The sequence below is a fragment of the Ranitomeya variabilis genome, chromosome 2, assembly GCF_051348905.1.
Source record: "Ranitomeya variabilis isolate aRanVar5 chromosome 2, aRanVar5.hap1, whole genome shotgun sequence".
In the NCBI taxonomy this organism is placed as follows: Eukaryota; Metazoa; Chordata; class Amphibia; order Anura; family Dendrobatidae; genus Ranitomeya; species Ranitomeya variabilis.
Genome location: NC_135233.1, coordinates 512,043,420 through 512,065,345, shown reverse-complemented (window position 1 = coordinate 512,065,345; position 21,926 = coordinate 512,043,420).

Below are 21,926 nucleotides of genomic sequence, written 5' to 3'. Positions count from 1 at the left end.
TTCATGTAAAAAATAAAGAATTAAAATAAAAAATATGGATATACTCACCCCTCTGGCGGCCCCTGGACCTTACTGAATGTAACCGGCAGCCTCCGTTCCTAAGAATGAGGAGTTTAGGACCTGCGATGATGTTGCAGCTTGTGATTGGTCGCATGAGCGGTCACATGAGCAGTCACGCGACCAATCACAAGCCGTGATGTCATCGAAGGTCCTAAACTCCTCATTCTTAGGAACGGAGGCTGCCGGTTACATTCGGTAAGGTCCAGGGGTCGCCGGAGGGGTGAGTATATCCATATTTTTTATTTTAATTCTTTATTTTTTACATGAATATGGATCCCAGGGCCTGAAGGAGAGTTTCCTCTCCTTCAGACCCTGGGAACCATCCAGAATACCTTCCAATACTTGTGTCCCATTGACTTGCATTGGTATTGGGTACCGGTATATTTTTCGGATATCGGCCGATACCATCCGATACCGATACCTTTGAGTATCGGAAGGTATCGCTCAACACAACTCATAATCCAAATAGATGAAGCTGCGACTCAAGGAGAAGTCATTATTATGGGGGACTTCAGCTACCCTGAAATAGATTGGGGAACAGAAACTTGTTATAGAGATGTAAGGGGCGCAATAAGTGACACAAAGAAAGCATTTAGAGAATTAAAGGAAGTAGGTAGTGATGAGGCATTAAATAAATACAGAAAATTAAATACATTCTGTAAAAACAAATCAAGGCAGCAAAAACTGAGACAGAGAGACTCATTTCCAGAGAGAGTAAAAATAATCCCAAAATATTCTTTAACTACATAAACAGTAAGAAACTAAAACATGATAGTGTTGGCCCCCTTAAAAATAGTCTGGGTGAGATGGTGGATGAGGAAAAAGCCAATACGCTAAATGACTTTTTTTTTATCAGTATTGACACAAGAAAATTCCATGGCAGACAATATGATCAGTGATTACAAAAATTCCCGATTAAATGTCACCTGGTTTACCCAGCAGGAAGTACGGCGGCATCTAAAAATCACTAAAATTGACAAATCTCCGGGCCCGGATGGGATACACCCCCGAGTACTGCAGGAATTAAGTACAGTCATTGATAGACCATTATTTTTAATCTTTAAAGACTCCATAATAACAGGTTCTGTACCACAGGACTGGCGTAAAGCAAATGTGGTGTCAATATTCCAAAAGGGGACAAAAACAGTCTCATCTTAAATTTAAGTAATGAATCACTCATTACAACATCATACGGCAGAGAGTTCCATAGTCTCACTGCTCTTACAGTAAAGAATCCGCGTCTGTTATTATGCTTAAACCTTCTTTCCTCCAGACGTAGAGGATGCCCCCTTGTCCCTGTCTCAGGTCTATGATTAAAAAGATCATCAGAAAGGTCTTTGTTCTGTCCCCTCATATATTTATACATTAAAATAAGATCACCCCTTAGTCTTCGTTTTTCCAAACTATATAGCCCCAAGTGTAATAACCTATTTTGGTATTGCAGACCCCCCAATCCTCTAATAACCTTGGTCGCTCTACTCTGCACCCGCTCTAGTTCAGCTATGTCTTTCTCATACACCGGAGACCAGAATTGTGCACAGTATTCTAAGTGTGGTCGAACTAGTGACTTGTATAGAAGTAAAATTATGTTCTCCTCATGAGCATCTATGCCTCTTTTAATGCATCTCATTATTTTATTTGCCTTTGTAGCAGCTGCCTGACACTGGCCACTAAATGTGAGTTTGTCATCCACCCATACACCCAGGTCTTTTTCATTGACGGTTTTGCCCAGAGTTTTAGAATTAAGCACATAGTTATACATCTTATTACTTCTACCCAAGTGCATGACCTTACATTTATCCCCATTAAAGCTCATTTGCCATTTATCAGCCCAAGCTTCCAGTTTACATAAATCATCCTGTAATATAAAATTGTCCTCCTCTGTATTGATTACCCTGCAGAGTTTAGTGTCATCTGCAAATATTGAAATTCTACTCTGTATGCCCCCCACAAGGTCATTAATAAATATGTTAAAAAGAAGAGGGCCCAATACTGACTCCTGTGGTACCCCATTGCTAACCGCGACCCAGTCCGAGTGAACTCCATTAATAACCACCCTTTGTTTCCTATCCCTGAGCCAGCTCTCAACCCACTTACACATATTTTCCCCTATCCCAATTATTCTCATTATATTTATCAACCTTTTGTGTGGCACCGTATCAAAAGCTTTTGAAAAGTCCATATACACTACATCCACTGGGTTCCCTTGGTCCAGTCCAGAACTTACCTCTTCATAGAAGCTGATCAGATTAGTCTGACATGAACGGTCCCTAGTAAACCCATGCTGATACTGGGTCATGAGTTTATTCCTCTTCAGATACTCCAGTATAGCATCTCTTAGAAAACCCTCCAGGATTTTACCCACAGTAGAGGTTAAGATTACTGGCCTATAATTACCGAGTTCAGTTTTTGTCCCCTTTTTGAATATTGGCACCACATTTGCTATACGCCAGTCCTGTGGTACAGACCCTGTTATTATGGACTCTTTAAAGATTAAAAATAATGGTCTATCAATGACTGTACTTAATTCCTGGGTAGCTAGAAGGAATATAGAGCGCAAATAGGGTCTTATCCGAGAAAAAAGGGAATATTCGTGAGAGATAGTATGAATTCACTCACCTATTATGGTTGTGTAAGACACAACCACTGCACTTAGCATTGGCGGCTGCTGCAAGCCCCGGTGTGATGATCCTTTGCTAGGTGAAGAGAATGGGGCATCAGACTGCGCTGCTCGCCTGTCAGGATAATGTACCAGAGAAGTCCAAGTAGATGTAATAGAAAATAGACTTTATTTCTACGCGTTTCGTGGTGATCACACCACTTCCTCAGGACTTAATTCCTGCAGTACTCAGTTACCTTTGCTGGAACTGCAGGTTTCCGTTTCCCAATCTATTTCAGGGTAGTTGAAGTCCCCCATAATAATGACTTCTCCTTGGGTCGCAGCTTCATCTATTTGCTTTACGAGGATATTCTCCATTGCTGCCTTTATTTTTGGAGATTTATAACAAACCCCAATCAGTAATTTATTATTTTTTCCTCCTCCCCTTATCTCTACCCACAGGGACTCTACATTTTCATTAGATACACCTATATTTTACATACGATTTTACATACAGACACACCACTCCCCCTCGCTTATCTGTACAGTCATTTCTGAAAAGGCTATAGCCCTGCAAGTTAACAGCCCAGTCATGGCTTTCATCCAGCCATGTCTCAGATATCCCCACCATGTCATAATTATGCTCCAACAACAATAATTCTAATTTGTCCATTTTGTTGGCGAGGCTTCTGGCATTAGTATACATGCACTTGATGTTCCTCTCTGTACCTCTGTTCTTTCTTAAATTATTACTGTTCTAACCCCACCCCCCCATGCCACCGCCATCCCCAACTTCCTTATTTGTGCCCAGGTCTCTATCTGCACTATTTTCCCCTCCTATAAATTGAATACCCTCCCCCCCAATCCCTAGTTTAAACACTCCTCCAACCTTCTAGCCATTTTCTCCCCCAGCACAGCTGCATCTTCCCCATTGAGGTGCAGCCCGTCCCTAGAGTAGAACCTGTAGCCAACTGAGAAGTCGGCCCAGTTCTGCAGGAACCGAAACCCCTCCTTCCTACACCAATTATTGAGCCACTTATTAACCTCCCTAATCTCCCGTTTCCTCTCTGGCATGGCATGTGGTACAGGCAGTATTTCGGAAAATACCACGTTGGAGGACCTTGCTTTCAGCTTGCAGCCTAATTCCTTGAAATCATCTTTAAGGACCTTCCACCTACCTCTAACTTTGTCATTTGTGCCAATGTGCACCATGACCGCTGGGTCCTCACCAGCCCCTCCCAGTAATCTGTCCACCCGATCAGCGATGTGTCGGACTCGAGCGCCAGCTAGGCAGCACATCGTTCGATGATCCCTGTCTTTGTGACAGATTGCCCTATCTGTTCCCCTAATAATTGAGTCCTCCACTACCAGCACCTGTCTGGCCTGCCCTGTTCTCCGATTTCCCTCCTTACTTGTCATGTCGGACGCTGTTCAGACCATGTCGTCCGACAGACAGCGGTAATTCCGCTTTTGTCCACTATGCGCTCATTGGCGTCGGCTAGATTTTATCTAGCTGGTCCGGGGTTAATTTACCTGGTGATCGGATTGGAAGCTGGGCCATGCCCACTGCCTTTAAATAGCTCTCCTGAACATTAGGCGTTGCCGATTATAGCTTCAGTCTTGCTTGGTTATCTCGATCTGGAGTGGTGAGCTAGTAGTATAGTTGGAATGGGATATTGTTGCTGGTGGTGTATTTCCCTTTGTCTTATTTTCTCCTTCCCATATTTGTATTTGTGTTGCCCTTTGCACGTTAGTGTATTCCTGTGTGACTGCGTTGTGGTGCTTATTTTTCCTTTATCCTTGTCTGTGCTAACTGTGGGTATTGGAGTGTTTTCTCTTCACTGGGTGGTGGTTTCAGCCTAGGGTTGAAACAAGAGATAGGGCGAGGGTGTAGGCTCAGACATGCACACCATCAGTGTAAACTCTGGGTAAAGGGGCAGTCAGGGTTTCCCTAGTCTGAGGGAAATCGCAGGGGCCCGGGTTATTAGCTCCATCCTACCTAGGTCTCCCGTGACATTATAATCGGCCAACATTATTTCCATGGATCCCATGATTTCCGTAAACCGCCAGTTGAGGGCGCTGTTCCTACAGGTCACTGAGTTGAGGGGGGCAGTGCAGCAACAGGGACTAGCAGTATCTAATGTGCAAGCCGGTGTTACAGATAAAGTTGCTGAGCCTAAGTTTCCTTTGCCTGAAAAATTTGCTGGGGAACGCAGTAAATTTGTTACTTTTCGTGAAGCTTGCAAACTGTATTTTCGGATGCGTCCGATCTCCTCCGGTAATGAGGCTCAGCGTGTGGGCCTGGTGTTGTCATTATTAAGCGGGGATCCCCAAGCATGGGCGTTTTCTTTGCCATCTGATTCTGCTGCATTTGACTCTGTGGAGAGTTTTTTTTCCTTTCTTGGAAAAATTTACGATAAGCCTGACAGAATGGCTCTAGCAGAATCTAAGATACGCACTATTCGCCAGGGGGAGCGAGTTGCAGAGGATTACTGTTCTGAATTTCGCCGCTGGGCGGTCGACACTCAGTGGAATGATTCCCCGCTGCGGAGTCACTTTATTCATGGAGTTTCTGATAGGGATAAAAAAGCCCTCCTGATGTACGAGACTTCTACTTCACTAGATTCCGCTATGAGTCTTGTTGTCCGCATTGATCGCCGTTTGCATCTGGGGGAGCATGAGACGCCGCCTGTGGGAGGAGGTTTAGGTTGACGTGAGGTTGCTGCAGGTGAGCCCACGGAACCTATGCAAATCACAGGGGTATCACATGTTAAGCATCATGCTCCTGTACTCAGTAAGCAGGGAGCCTGTTTTTTCTGCGGTAAAACTGGTCATTTTATTAATATCTGTCCTCTGCTGTCAAAGAAAAACGCAACAGCGGAAAGACTTCTAAGCTCAGAGGGTGTGGAGGAATCCAATCTGAGCTTATGTATATCCTTCATGATGGTTTCTCAGTGCATGCTCCCTGCCAAAGTTGTTGTCGCTGGCAGAGAGCTGCCAACCACTGCTTTTGTGGATAGTGGTTCTGCCACAAATCTCATTGATGAGGAGTTTGCGCGCACTGCTGGTTTTAGGATCGAAAAACTGCCTCATCCTATCCGCGTGGTCACCATCAATTCTGCTCCTCTCCCACAGGGGGAGATTACTGAGTTTGTGGCTGAGGTTAAACTCCACATTGGGGTTCTTCATTTTGAGCAGGTTACATGTAAGGTGCTCAAGAGTCTTCCGGCACAATTGGTTCTGTGTTTTCCATGGTTGTCTACACACAACCCGGTGATTGACTGGAAAACTCAGGACATAATTCAGTGGAGTGATTTCTGTCAGGAGAATTGCTTGGCCACATGTGTTGCTGCTGTGACTTCAAGCGTTCCTGAGTCACTTCTGGATTTTGTGGATGTGTTCTCTGAGAAGGGTTGTTCAGAGTTGCCACCACATCGCTCCTATGACTGTACTATCAGGTTTAAACCAGGGGCTAAATTGCCTAAAGCAAGGATGTTTAACATCTCCGGTCCGGAGAGACAAGTGCTAAAGGATTACATTGCTGAAAGTTTGAGCATAGGGCACATCAGGCCTTCATCCTCGCCTGTGGCAGCAGGGTTCTTCTTCGTTAAGAAGAAAGATGGTGGACTATGGCCGTGTCTGGATTTCAGGGAGTTAAACCAGATTACGATTCGTGATCCATACCCTATGCCATTGATACCGGATTTGTTCAACCAGGTGGCAGGTGCTAAGTGGTTTACCAAGCTTGACCTCAGGGCGGCGTACAACCTCATGAGTCCGTCAAGGTGATGAATGGAAGACGGCTTTTAATACCCCTGAGGGTCATTTTGAAAATTTGGTGATGCCATTTGGGTCGACAAACGCACCTGCAGTGTTTCAGCATTTCATAAATGATGTGTTCTCGCATGTGTTGGGGAAATTCGTTATTGTGTACCTAGATGACATCCTCATATATTCTTGCGACCGTGATACTCATTTAGATCATGTCAGGCAGGTGTTACAGCTTCTCAAAGAGAATAAGCTATATGCAAAACTGGAGAAATGTGTGTTTTCGGTACAGGAGTTGCCTTTCTTGGGCTATATTGTGTCTGCTTCTGGTTTTAAAATGGACACCGCTAAGGTGCAAGCGGTGTTGCATTGGGAACGGCCTGATAACCTGAAAGCACTTCAGCGGTTCCTTGGGTTTTCTAACTACTATAGGAAATTTATCAAGGATTTTTCCATCATTGCTAAACCGCTAACTGACATGACTAGTGTTGAGCATTCCGATACCGCAAGTATCGGGTATCGGCCGATATTTGCTGTATCGGAATTCCGATACCGAGATCCGATACTTTTGTGGTATCGGGAATCGGTATCGGGATCGATATTAATGTGTAAAATAAAGAATAAAAAGAAAAAATATTGATATACTCACCCTCTGACGCGCCCTGGTTGTAACCGCCAGCCTCCGTTCATAAGAATGAGCGCTTGAAAGTCCTTAGATGACGTCGCGGCCTGTGATTGGTCGCGGAGCGGTCACGTGACCGCAACGTGACCAATCACAAGCCGTGACGTCATCTAAGGTCTTTCAAGCGCTTGAAAGACCTTAGATGATGTTGCGGCCTGTGATTGGTCGCGGAGCGGGCACGTGACCGCTCCGCGACCAATCACAGGCCACGACGTCATCTAAGGACGGTCGCGGTAATTCCGCTTTTGTCCACTATGTGCTCATTGGCGTCGGCTAGATTTTATCTAGCTGGTCCGGGGTTAATTTACCTGGTGATCAGATTGGAAGCTGGGCCATGCCCAATGCCTTTAAATAGTTCTCCTGAACATTGGGCGTCGCTGATTATAGCTTCAGTCTTGCTTGGTTATCTCGGTCTGGAGTGGTGAGCTAGTAGTTGGAATATCGTTGCTGGTGGTGTATTTCCCTTTGTCTTATTTTCTCCTTCCCATATTTGTATTTGTGTTGCCCTTTGCAAGTTAGTGTATTCCTGTGTGACTGCGGCGTGGTGCTTATTTTTCCTTTATCCTTGTCTGTGCTAACTGTGGGTATTGGAGTGTTTTCTCTTCACTGGGTGGTGGTTTCAGCCTAGGGTTGAAACAGGAGATAGGGTGAGGGTGGAGGCTCAGACATGCACACCATCAGTGTAATTTCTGGGTAGAGGGTCAGTCAGGGTTTCCCTAGTCTGAGGGAAATCGCCGGGGGCCCGGGTTATTAGCTCCAGCCTACCTAGGACATTACTGGAGCAGTCACTCCTCCGAGTTTCAGAGGACATGCCTAGCTGCAGCAGTGCTACCCCTGTACGGGCATCTCCCTCATCTGCCAACTTGGCAAACTTATTGGGGTGTGCCAGATCAGGACTAGCCTCCCTTCTTCCATTCTTCCCTCTACCCGGCCTTCTAACTGTCACCCAGCTTGCTACTTCACTGTCCTGCACTGTCCTGCAGCTTCATCCTACCATGCCCCCTCATCTATGGACTCCTCTCCATATTGTCTATGGATCTCAGTGTTGCCAGTTGCACAGTTAGATCCAGAATCTGGGTTTCCAAATGCACAACATGCTCATGCAGTGCCCCAGAGTCCTGGTCGTTGCAGTACTGATGCTCCGCCGCTAAAAGGGGCTATGGTACGTCTGATGGCACTGAAGGAGTTCACCTGACCAGGTATCACAGACACCAATACACTTCACAGTCTGGCCTCCAGGGGGAGCTAAGGGTGCTATGTATTAGGCCACTCCTCACAATCTGGTAAAACTGGGGGTTAGATAGGAAGTTAGGGAGAAGCTGACCGGGTTGGAACCAGGCAACATCCTGTGGCAGAGGGTGTTGCAGGGGAAGATTCAGGGGGGTCTCTGTCAGGGGTGGGATCCTGACAGAGGCCTAGCGAACAGGAAAGAACGTTACGGGACCGCGCCTGCACTTCATCGTGGCGGTACCCCAAGAAAGGACAAGAAGCGAGGTTTATTGTGCTGAGTGAGAAACGAGATCAACTCAACAAGGAGAAACACCAGTAGGAGTCATGCTGAAAGACGAGGCAACATCCTACTGAGGCGCATAGCCGGTGGCCGGAAACGCCGAGGAAGTATTGAGCTCCAGGCCTTACTTCAAACCTACGGCAGGACAGTCAGTTATAGGCGGGCTGTCTCACTCAAATCACCTAAGAAGACATAGGGGGCAACAGTTGGAGAGGGGCGACACTAGGGTCCCGGAAGAGCTCCGAGCCTACCCGTCATACGGGTGCGTCCTAGCCATATCATCTGGGGGGACGAAGAAGAACATCAAAATCGAGTTGTGAGGGAACTTCAGAAACAGACACAACAGTTGTGGGGACTATCCAGTAAGCACAGCAGGGGAGGACCACAACACACAAGTGCTAGAAGGTAGGCACAGATTTCCACCTGCAAAGAGAACTATGGAGGTGCCATCGGACCGGCCGGACTCCCGCAGCCCGGTTAACCGTATTCCGGACTGAGGATCCTGAAGCCTTCAGTAAAAGGGTAAAGAGACTGCAACCTGGTGTCCTCGTTATTTACTGTGACCTGCACCACACCACAACCTTATCACATTCTCAACTTTCACAGGACGCCCCTCAGCAGGGTCACGGACCGGGCCCAGCCACCGTGACAACCCCAGAACCGAGACGTAGCGGCCCGGTACTGGGTGCCCCTCGGCCCTGCGGCAGTGGGGGCGCTCCAAATTGGCGTCACGAACAGAATCTACTTAAGCCTGAAGAATCAGGTCATGTGTGCCTTGGAACTGTGATTTATTGTACTTGGACTGTGACTTATTGCAGAGACTGTGCATTGCCATTTGCCGCCAAAAGTTCCCGCCAAAAACCGCCGCCATCGCGGCATCATGTGGCGTGCCGGAAGAGCGGGGCGTGTCGTCGTGGGAGTAGCTTGGAAGAATGGCGCTAAAGTTGAGCCAGCCCCCTACAAGTACTACTATGTTCGGGAGATATGCCCTTCAATGAGGGAGGTCTGCCTCCTAGTCTGGGACGGCGGCGGGAAGAGGAACCGCCCTCCGGATGGGGGAAGACCGGAAACCCTGGACGACACGGGGCAGAGCCAGATTGGCAAGATGGCGAGCGAAGGTCGCCCAGAAGAGGGGGAGAAGGCCCGCACCAGTCCCAGCCAATGGAAGCTGAGCAAACTTTCACCAGGCTGCGAGGACTGGGAAATTCTCGGGGCGGAAGTGGAGGAGCTATGCCGTCAGCTTCGGAGTCTGTGTCGGCGAAAGGCCGCTACCAGTGAGGAGCCGCGCCACCCCCAAGTGCTGGCACCGCAAGCTGAGGAGAGGAGGGATGATGCCGGGGATACCGCGGAGGCGGATGGCACCATTAACCCGGCCCGGGCTGCCGAAGAGCCCCTGCTTGTGGACATAGACTCCCCTCCACCCAGACCACCCGGACGGGTGCGTAGCCACCTTGAATGCGAGCAGCCGTGGGAGACACTAAAGACCGCCGATGTCCCCTTACGGCCCACTGCACAGCCCATGAACCTCCAGGGTGAGTGGGTGACCTTCAAGTGGACCCGCGCTACCACCAACTTGATCGGGTTCCCTGGAAAGGTTCAGCCCGAGGGGGAGAGCATCGAGGTTATCCATCAACGGGAATATCGCCAGGAGCTACGCCGACAGGAGGAAGAGAGGGCCCGTAAGAAGGAACTCCGTCGACGGGCCGAGCGAGAAAAGGACCTCCAGGCCAAAATCCAGGTTAGGCGGGTGGCTGAAGAAGACTGGGGCCCACAGCGCTATGGAGTCATCAGCACTTTCCGGATGCAGGGAGGTTGGGGCTTCATTAAAGAGCCCGGTCTCGCCTTGGAGGTATTCGTGAACCGGCGGGACGTGGAGGCGCATCTCATCGAGGGACACCCAGGCCGGGATCTTTACCAGGGGGACCGCGTTCGGTACACCCGCCACTGGGAAGACAAAGGGTGGTATGCTTTGCACGTGCGCAAGTACAAGCCAGAAGTGACTGTGCCACCTTCCTATGATTCCCTGGGAGCGGCGGTCATTGCTCCAATCTCCTTGTGTGCCAAATGCCATCACCCCGAGGAGAACCGTGAGTACACAGACCCCCATTAAGGGTGTGGATGCACTCTATGTGGTAGCCGGCGGTGGGCAGTATCCACGGAAGCCACCCCCAGACTTAGAGGGATAAACCTCGATACCACGGAAATGTATATAGTTGATTGTTTATCTTTTTGCTCTGCTGCTACAACCCGTACGGGGTTAGTCGGTGAGTCCTCCTAGGAGCCATACAGAGATGGCTCAGTGATCTTGAACTGAGAGAAGGTTGATAAGTTCTATACTGTGTATAGCAGCGGAAAGGCAGTAGGCCCGGGCGGAAAGGAGCGGTCCTGCAACAGAACGAGAGGCAGTAGGCCTGGCAGATAGACAGGCGGTCCTGCAGATGTAAAGGTGGAAAATGAAGAAAAGTTGATTAGTCTTATAGTGTTTTATAAGAGGGTCTTTAGTGGATTCAGTTTATAATGCAGAGCCGTAAAAATAAACAAATCATATTTTTTCACAAAAATGATCTTTTCGCCCCCAATTTTTTATTTTCCCAAGGGTAAGAGAAGAAATTTGACCCCAAAAGTTGTTTTGCAATTTGTCCTGAGTACAATGATACCCCATATGTGGGGGTAAACCACTGTTTGGGCGCATAGCAAAGCTTGGAAGGGAAGGAGCGCCATTTTACTTTTCAATGCAAAATTGACTGGAATTAAGATGGGACGCCATGTTGCGTTTGGAGAGCCCCTGATGTGCGTAAACATTGAAACCCCCCACAAGTGACACCATTTTGGAAAGTAGACCCCCTAAGGAACTTATCTAGATGTGTGGTGAGCACTTTGACATACCAAGTGCTTCACAGAAGTTTATAATGCAGAGCCGTAAAAATAAAAAATCATATTTTTTCACAAAAATGATCTTTTCGCCCCCAATTTTTTATTTTACCAAGGGTAAGAGAAGAAATCTGACCCCAAAAAGTGTTGTGCAATTTGTCCTGAGTATGCTGATACCCTATATGTGGGTGTAAAGCACTGTTTGGGCGCATGGCAGAGCTCGGAAGGAAAGGAGCGCCATATGACTTTTCAATGCAAAATTGACTGGAATTGAGATGGGACGCCATTTTGTGTTTCGAGAGCTCCTGATGTGCTTAAACATTGAAACCCCCCACAAGTGACACCATTTTGGAAAGTAGACCCCTTAAGGAACTTATATAGATGTGTGGTGAGCACTTTGACCCAACAAGTGCTTCACAGAAGTTTATAATGCAGAGCCGTAAAAATAAAAAATCATATTTTTTCACAAAAATGATCTTTTCGCCCCCAGAGCTCGGAAGGGAAGGAGCACCGATTGACTTTTCAATGTAAAATTGACTCTAATTGAGATGGGACACCATGTCGCGTTTGGAGAGCCCCTGATGTGCCTAAACATTAAAACCCCCCACAAGTGACACCATTTTGGAAAGTAGACCCCCTTAGGAACTTATCTAGATGTGTTTTGAGAGCTTTGAACCAACAAGTGTTTCACTATAGTTTATAACGCAGAGCCGTGAAAATATATATATTTTTTTCACAAAAATGATTTTTTAGCCCCTAGTTTTGTATTTTCACAAGGGTAACAGGATAAATTGGACCCCAATAGATGTTGTCCAATTTGTCCTGAGTATGCTGATACCCCATATGTGGGGGGAACCCCTGTTTGGGCGCACGGGAGAGCTCAGAAGGGAAGGAGCACTGTTTTACTTTTTCAACGCAGAATTGGCTGGAATTGAGATCGGACGCAATGTCGCGTTTGGAGAGCCCCTGATGTGCCTGAACAGTGGAAACTCCCCAATTATACCTGAAACCCTAATCCAAACACACCCCTAACCCTAATCCCAACGGTAATCCTAACCACACCGCTAACCCTGACACACCCCTAACTCTAATCCCAACCCTAATCCAAACCGTAAATGTAATCCAAACCCTAACCCTAACTTTAGCCCCAACCCTAACCTTAACTTTAGCCCCAACCCTAACCCTAACTTTAGCCCCAACTCTAACCCTAATTTTAGCCCCAACCCTAACTTTAGCTCCAGCCCTTGCCCCATCCCTAACCCTAGCCCTAACCCTAGCCCTAACCCTAGCCCTAACTCTAACCCTAACCCTAGCCCTAACCCTAATGGGAAAATGGAAATAAATACATTAAAAAAAAAAAAAAAAAAAAAAAAAAAAATTTTGCTAACTAAGGGGGTGATGAAGGGGGGTTTGATTTACTTTTATAGCGGGTTTTTTCGCGGATTTTTATGATTGGCAGCCGTCACACACTGAAAGACGCTTTTTATTGCAAAAAATATTTTTTGCATTACCACATTTTGAGAGCTATAATTTTTCCATATTTTGGTCCACAGAGTCAGAATGACCAAAAACCAGCTATTCATGAATTTCTTTTGGGGGAGGCGTTTATACCGTTCCGCATTTGGTAAAATGGATAAAGCAGTTTTATTCTTCGGGTCAGTACGATTACAGTGATACCTCATTTATATCATTTTTTTATGTTTTGGTGCTTTTATACGATAAAAACTATTTTATAGAAAAAATAATTATTTTTGCATCGCTTTATTCTGAGGACTATAACTTTTTTTTTTTTTCTTTGATCACGCTGTATGGCAGCTCGTTTTTTGCAGGACAAGATGACGTTTTCAGCGGTACCATGCTTATTTATATCCGTCTTTTTGATTGCGTGTTATTCCACTTTATATTTGGCGGTATGATGATAAAGCGTTTTTTGCCCCGTTTTTTTTTTTTTTTACGGTGTTCACTGAAGGGGTTAACTTGTGGGATAGTTTTATAGGTCGGGTCGCTACGGACGAGGCGATACTAAATATGTGTACTTTTATTGTTTGTTTTTTTTTATTTAGGTTAAAAAAATTACTTATAGGAACAATATATATATATATTTTTTGCATTTTTTGGGGGATTTTTTAAATTTTTTTTTACACATGTGAATTTTTTTTTTTTACACTATAACATTGCCCCAGGGGGGAGCATGATGTTATAGTGTAAGATTGCCGATCTGACACTTTGCTGTGCACTGTGTCAGATCGGCAATCTGACGTGCACAGCTCCTGGAGGCTTCCCGGCGCCTGCTCTGAGCAGGCGCAGTAAAGCCACCTCCCTGCAGGACCCGGATGCCGCGGCCATCTTGGATCCGTGCCTGCTGCAGGGAGGAGGAGGTAAGAGACCCTCGGAGCAACGCGATGACATCATGTTGCTCCGGGGGTCTCAGGGAAGCCCGCAGGGAGCCCCCTCCCTGCGCGATGCTTCCCTATACCGCCGGAACACTGCGATCATGTTTGATAGCAGTGTGCCGGGAGTTAATGTGCCGGGGGCAGTCCGTGACCGCTCCTGGCACATAGTGCCGGATGTCAGCTGCGATAGTCAGCTGACACCCGGCCGCGATCGGCCACGCACCCCCCCGTGAGCGCGGCCGATCGCATATGACGTACTATCCCATCACTGGGAATTAAGTCCCAGGTCACCTTGACGGGATAGTACGTCATATGGGATTAAGGGGTTAATTGAACATATCTTAATCACCATTTTTATACTTAGGAAAATGCTGAAGCCAGATAAAATCCGTGACCAACCATATACAGATGTACAACATCAACTCCATCTTTACCAAAATCCACCAAACTTTCAGAATTAGCATGTATGTAAAAGAGAACATAAAAATACAAAATATTAATTTGACCAACATTAACAATTAAGTATCAAAACACCACAAAATGGAGCATTAAACCACAAAAACTGTATATCATAAAACAGTAAATTTTATTTTAGAAATCAGTTAAGACGCATAAAGGTAAATATTACAGAGTAAGTAATCAGAACAGAGCAGTTGATTAGGTTAAGGGTGCACCACAGACATGGTGTCACCCCAAAGACAAAGGCATGGAGATAAAGTTACCTCATATAACCAAAATAAGGGCCATATTCAAAAGTACAATCTAAAGTGACAGTGCAACATATTTCATCCAAAACCCAAATGGAGTGGTCACAAAAATCTCAAAATTAAACTCTAATTATAAAGATAATTTATATAAATCAATGGCCATGTGGCTAATATAGTCTAGATAATAAAAGAGGCATGAGACCACCCTTTAAATCTTACCCATATCTGTTTCCATGGGGATAATTTATATAAATTATCTTTATAATTAGAGTTTACTTTTGAGATTTTTGTGACCACTCCATTTGTCACTTCCTTTTCTCTCAGAGTGAAAGTGATGGGATTCAATAATCTGCGGAAATGGAGAGTCGCTGCCTAAACTTCTGCGAAGATTTTAATTTGTTGATAAGGGTGTGGGAGTTCTCCCTTTTTTCTAGAAAAGAGTAGTAGGTATTCTTTTATACGAAAGAAATGGATAGGAGCCAAGACATCTCTGGACATTGATTCAGGTATATGCTTTGGGCGTTGTACCCTATGGATTCTGCCAATGATAGTGTCTAATATGGAGCTGCTTTAATCAAACCTTAAAGGAAGCCCCTCTGTTCTTGAGGAGGCACATCTTCTGGTATCCCTCACAATTTTACATTTTTTCGCCTAGAGCGATATTCCAAATCCACAAGTTTATTCTTAATGGCTTCCAAATCATCTGAGAGTTCATTATGTGCATCTTTCAGCTTGCTGTGTGATTTAGCAAAGTCTCCCATTTTATTTTCCATGCGAGATACTCTCTTATCTAGTTCCTTAGTTAGAGTTTGTATAGGCAATACTAAAGTGGCAAAGTCAATTTTTCATAGAACTGCTGAAAGCTACCAGCATGTCTCTAAGTAAGGCTTCTTTCACACTTCCGTCTTTGCAATCTGCACAGGATCCGTCAAAATGTTGAAATGACGGATCCTGTGCAGATTGTAAAAAACGGGTGCACTGGGCCCGTTTTTCTGACGGACCCGTCGAGGCTATGTGCACCTGTTGTGCATGCGTCTTTGCAGCAGTTTTCCGCTGTGAAAACGCATGCACAACCCAGGTTAAAAATAATTAAAAAATAAAAAATCGCAATATTCTTACCTTCTGGCATCCTGCGCAGCATTACCGATGCTCCCAGCAGCTAGCTTTCCCAGTAATGCCTTGCGTGCAATGACCTCTGATGACATTGCAGTCTCGCAAGACCACGATGTCATCGGGTCATTTCGCAATGCATTACTCAGAATGCTAGCTGCCAGGAACATTGGTAACGCTGCGTGGGACGCTGGAAGGTAAGAATATTGCGATTTGTTTTTTTTATTTTTAACATTATATCTTGTTACTATTGATGCTGCATAGGCAGCATCAATTGTAAAAAGAGACGGGAAATTCTTCCACGCATACTCAGTTTCAAAAGACGGAACCCGTCGCTGGATTCCTGCTATTCACAGTCAGCAACGGATCCTGCGCCCATAGGCTTCCATTATAGCCAACGACGGGCAGCGCAGGACCCGTTGCTGAGCGATTTTCCGACGTGCAAAAAAAACGTTCCTCTGAACGTTTTCTCCGCCTGACGGACAGCAGTTTTCCAACAGATCCAGTGCACGACGAATGAAACGGATGGCCATCCGTCACAATCTGTCGCTAAGACAAGTCTATGGGAAAAACAGGATCCAGCAGAAATCGACAGATTGTGATGGGAGCTAAAAGACGGAAGAGTGAAAGAGGCCTTAGTTGCCTGATATTGGTTCATCTGATGTGGTGAACAGTGCAAGTGAAATTGAAGTGCTAGATGTAGCAGAGCTGGATGATTCCCCTTCTCACACTTGCAGCTCCTCCCGCAGTCTCTGGCTGTGTGCAGCTGGGTTAACTGTGGGAGAGGAAATATCCCTCCACCTCCCCGACAGCACTACATCCTCCTCCATATCTGCCAGGGGACTATATTTTGAACCTGAAGAGTGATTTTGCTGCAGGGAGGGACTTAGGGATCCCGTACTCACAGCGGGTGCGGAGCGCAACTCCACTGAAGGTGTTAGGTCAACACGCCTTCAGCGAAGACCCAGCTGTTAATAGACGTCTCAGTGTCCTACTTGCTCTTGTCTTCTGTGAAGTAAAACTCCAACTTTCCTTGGTTCTTCTCATTTCTTCTACCTCGGGTCATCATTCCAGGTGTTAGATGGAGTGATGAGCCATAAAAAGTAGAATGAACGCTGCATACATTGCTGAACTTACTCTGGGTGAGAGGGAGCTCAGTACTCACACAGCCATTTTAGTCAGCTGCCAGGCCACGCCCCCTTGTGTGATGCTCATTTTCAATACTGTATAATTCGAGATGTTTTGTAAAATTTGCTTCCAGAATTTTTATAATTTGCATATCAGCAACATGTCTATCCATCCTGTGATTTCCATAATTCCTCAACTCTTCCTTTTTGATGTTGCAATCTCAGTGCTCAGGAGAATATATTGAATAACCAATGACTGGAAAAACCCCTTTCTGACATTAGACATACTATCCCGTCGAGGTGGTATGGGCCCGTATGACAACCGACGGGATAGTATGTCTAAAGCGATCACGGGGTGAGCGCGGCCAATCGTGGCCAGGTGTCAGCTGACTATCGCAGCTGACATCCGGCACCTTAACCCCGGAACACTGCGATCAAACATGATTGCAGCATTCTGGCGACATAGGGAAGCATTGCGCAGGGAGGGGGCTCCCTGCGTGCTTTCCTGAGACCCTTTGTACAATGCGATGTGATCGCGTTGTGCTGAGCGTCTCCTCCCTGCAGACCCAAGATCCAAAATGGCCGCAGGGCTCCTTCTGGGTCCTGCAGGGAGGTGGCTTGCCAGCAAACCTCCCTGCAGTGCCTGTCAGATCGCTGATCAGCGATCTGTCACTATACTGTGATGTCCCCCCGGGACAATGTAAAAAAGCGGAAAAAAAATCTTTACATGTAAATAAAGAAAAAAAAAATTGTTCCAATAAATAAATTTCTTTATCTAAATTAAAAAAAAACAATAAAAGTACACATATTTAGTATTGCCGCTTCCGTAATGACCCAACCTATAAAACTGTCCCACTAGTTAACCCCTTCAGTGAACACCGTAAAGAAAAGGCAAAAAACAACGCATTATTATCATACCGCTGAACAAAAAGTGGAATAACACGCGATTAAAAAGACGTATATAAATAACCATGGTACCGCTGAAAACGACATCTTGTCCCGCAAAAAAAAAAGCCTTCCTACAGCATCATCAGCGAGAAAATAAAAAAGTTATAGTCTTCAGAATAAAGCAATACAAAAATAATTATTTTTTTATATAAATTAGTGTTTATCATATAAAAGTGCCAAAACATAAAAAAAAATGATATAAATGAGGTACCGCTGTAATCGTACTGACCCGAAGAATAAAACTGCTTTATCAATTTTACCAAATGTGGAACAGTATAACCCCCCCCCCCCTCAATAAATTCATGAATAGCTGGTTTTTGGTCATTCTGCATCACAAAAATCGGAATAAAAAGCGATAAAAAAAGTCACATGCCCGAAAATGGTACCAATAAAAACGTCAACTCGTCCCACAAAAAAAAGACCTCACATGACTCTGTGGACCAAAATCTGCAAATATTATAGCTCTCAAAATGTGGAGACGCAAAAACTATTTTTTGCAAAAAAAAGCATCTTTTAGTGTGTGACAGCTGCCAATCAAAAAAAAACACTATAAAAGTAAGGCTAGTTTCACATTTGCGTTTAAAAACGCAGCGTTTTTAACGCAAACGCAGGTGGTGAAAAAACGCATGTAAACGCGTGCAAACGCTGCGTTTTTTAGATGCATGCGTTTTTGCATGCGGTAAAAAAAACGCGGCGTTTTGCCGCGTTTACATGCGTTTTTTCCTGCGTTTGTGTTTTTGAAACGCATGCTGAGAAGTGTGTGACAGCTGCCAATCATCAAAATTAGGGTTGAGCGAAACAGATCGGACAATTTCAAAAGTCGCCGACTTTTGGCAAAGTCGGGATTCGTTTTATATATTTATATATATATATATATATATATATATATATATATATATATATACACTCACCGGCCACTTTATTAGGTACACCTGTCCAACTTCTTGTTAACACTTAATTTCTAATCAGCCAATCACATGGCGGCAACTCAGTGCATTTAGGCATGTAGACATGGTCAAGACAATCTCCTGCAGTTCAAACCAAGCATCAGTATGGGGAAGAAAGGTGATTTGAGTGCCTTTGAACGTGGCATGGTTGTTGGTGCCAGAAGGGCTGGTCTGAGTATTTCAGAAACTGCTGATCTACTGGGATTTTCACGCACAACCATCTCTAGGGTTTACAGAGAATGGTCCGAAAAAGAAAAAAAATCCAGTGAGCGGCAGTTCTGTGGGCGGAAATGCCTTGTTGATGCCAGAGGTCAGAGGAGAATGGGCAGACTGGTTCGAGCTGATAGAAAGGCAACAGTGACTCAAATCGCCACCCGTTACAACCAAGGTAGGCCTAAGAGCATCTCTGAACGCACAGTGCGTCGAACTTTGAGGCAGATGGGCTACAGCAGCAGAAGACCACACCGGGTACCACTCCTTTCAGCTAAGAACAGGAAACTGAGGCTACAATTTGCACAAGCTCATCGAAATTGGACAGTAGAAGATTGGAAAAACGTTGCTTGGTCTGATGAGTCTCGATTTCTGCTGCGACATTCGGATGGTAGGGTCAGAATTTGGCGTAAACAACATGAAAGCATGGATCCATCCTGCCTTGTATGGAGCATCTTTGGGATGTGCAGCCGACAAATCTGCGGCAACTGTGTGATGCCATCATGTCAATATGGACCAAAATCTCTGAGGAATGCTTCCAGCACCTTATTGAATCTATGCCACGAAGAATTGAGGCAGTTCTGAAGGCAAAAGGGGGTCCAGCCCGTTACTAGCATGGTGTACCTAATAAAGTGGCCGGTGAGTGTATATATATATATATATATATATATATATATATATATATATATATATATCATTGAGACACATATATATATATATATTTATATTTACTTTAGCGCGATATAGCAGAAAAGCCGATTGCCGGCTTTTCATTTCTCCTGCCTAAACCCGACATGATATGAGACATGGTTTACATACAGTAAACCATGTCATATCCCCCTTTTTTTTTGCATATTCCACACTACTAATGTTAGTAGTGTGTATGTGCAAAATTTCGGCGCTGTAGCTATTAATTTTAAGGGTTAAATTGTGGAAAAAATTGATGTGGGCTCCCGCGCAATTTTCTCCGCCAGAGTGGTAAAGCCAGTGACTGGAGAGGGTCCACGGTTATTGCCCTCCCCCTGGCTAAAAACATCTGCCCCCAACCACCTGAGAAAAGGCACATCTGGAAGATGCGCCTATTCTGGCACTTGGCCACTCTCTTCCCATTCCCGTGAAGCGGTGGGATGTGGGGTAATGAAGGGTTAATGTCACCTTGCTATTGTAAGGTGACATTTAGCCAGATTAATAATGGAGAGGCGTCAATTATGACACCTATCCATTATTAATCCAAATAAAAAATACCCAGAGATTTTAATAAAAACCAGCACTGTCAAAAGCAGGCATAACACATACTCCAACAAGGATATTGAACATAAAAGAGAAAGGAGTACCAAATCACCCGTAAAGATAAAATATAATATTTATTATGAATCAATCTAAAAACATGCAATACAAGATAGTATAAAATATATTATTGGACAAATACATAAAATTGTGAAGGACACAAACAAGAACCAACCACATTACATAGTGTGCACGGAAACCTATATACCTGGTAGTGCATATAGCAGCATAAACCACTAGTCAGAGGGAAAGATCCAGGAAATCACATGGATCACCACAAATGTGGTCCAAAACTAAGTATCCCAAGCTACGTGTATTATGTGCCAATCATATAAACAAATATCCCTGATATTCCCCTGAAGAAGCTTATGCGAAATGCGCATTGGGGCTACGTCTGACCACATACACGGATCCATCTGGGTGAGATATTTGTTTATATGATTGGCACATAATACACGTAGCTTGGGATACTTAGTTTTGGACCACATTTGTGGTGATCCATGTGATTTCCTGGATCTTTCCCTCTGACTAGTGGTTTATGCTGCTATATGCACTACCAGGTATATAGGTTTCCGTGCACACTATGTAATGTGGTTGGTTCTTGTTTGTGTCCTTCACAATTTTATGTATTTGTCCAATAATATATTTTATACTATCTTGTATTGCATGTTTTTAGATTGATTCATAATAAATATTATATTTTATCTTTACGGGTGATTTGGTACTCCTTTCTCTTTTATGTCCATTATTAATCCAATTGTATGAAATGGTTAAAAAAAACACACACACAATATTGCAAAGTATTTTAATGAAATAAACACACAGGTTGTTGTAATATTTTATTGCTCTCTCAATCCACCTGAAGACCATCGTTCTGTAACAAATTAAAAATAATAAACCAACAATATACATACCTTCCGTATGTCCTCATATGACATCGAGCGTGGGAAAAAGTTCCCAGGCTGCAGTTCATGAGGACATCCAGCAGAGGGCGCATCACCGCGACTGAAGGTAACTATAGGTCATTGACCTACATTACCTTCATTCCCCGGGGTTTACAGGCAGGAGCACAGCTGCATTATAGCAGAGCTCCTGCCTATAAAATATTTTAACCCCTTCAGATGGATTTACATCGTGGGACGTTACAGATCTACGGAAGGTATGTATATTGTTGGTTTATTATTTTTAATTTGTTACAGAACGATGGTCTTCAGGTGGATTGAGAGAGCAATAAAATATTACAACAACCTGTGTGTTTATTTCATTAAAATACTTTGCAATATTGTGTGTGTGTTTTTTTTAACCATTTCATACAATTGGATTAATAATGGATAGGTGTCATAATTGACGCCTCTCCATTATTAATCTGGCTTAATGTCACCTTACAATAGCAAGGAGACATTAACCCTTCATTACCCCATATCCCACCGCTACACGGGAATGGGAAGAGAGTGGCCAAGTGCCAGAATAGGCACATCTTACAGATGTGCCTTTTCTGGGGTGGCTGGGGGCAGATGTTTTTAGCCGGGTGGGGGCAATAACCGTGGACCCTCTCCAGGCTATTAATATCTGCCCTCAGTCACTGGCTTTACCATTCTGGCGGAGAAAATTGCGCGGGAGCCCACGCCAATTTTTTCCGCGATTTAACCCTTAAAATTAATAGCTACAGCCCCGAAATTTTGCACATACACACTACTGACATTAGTA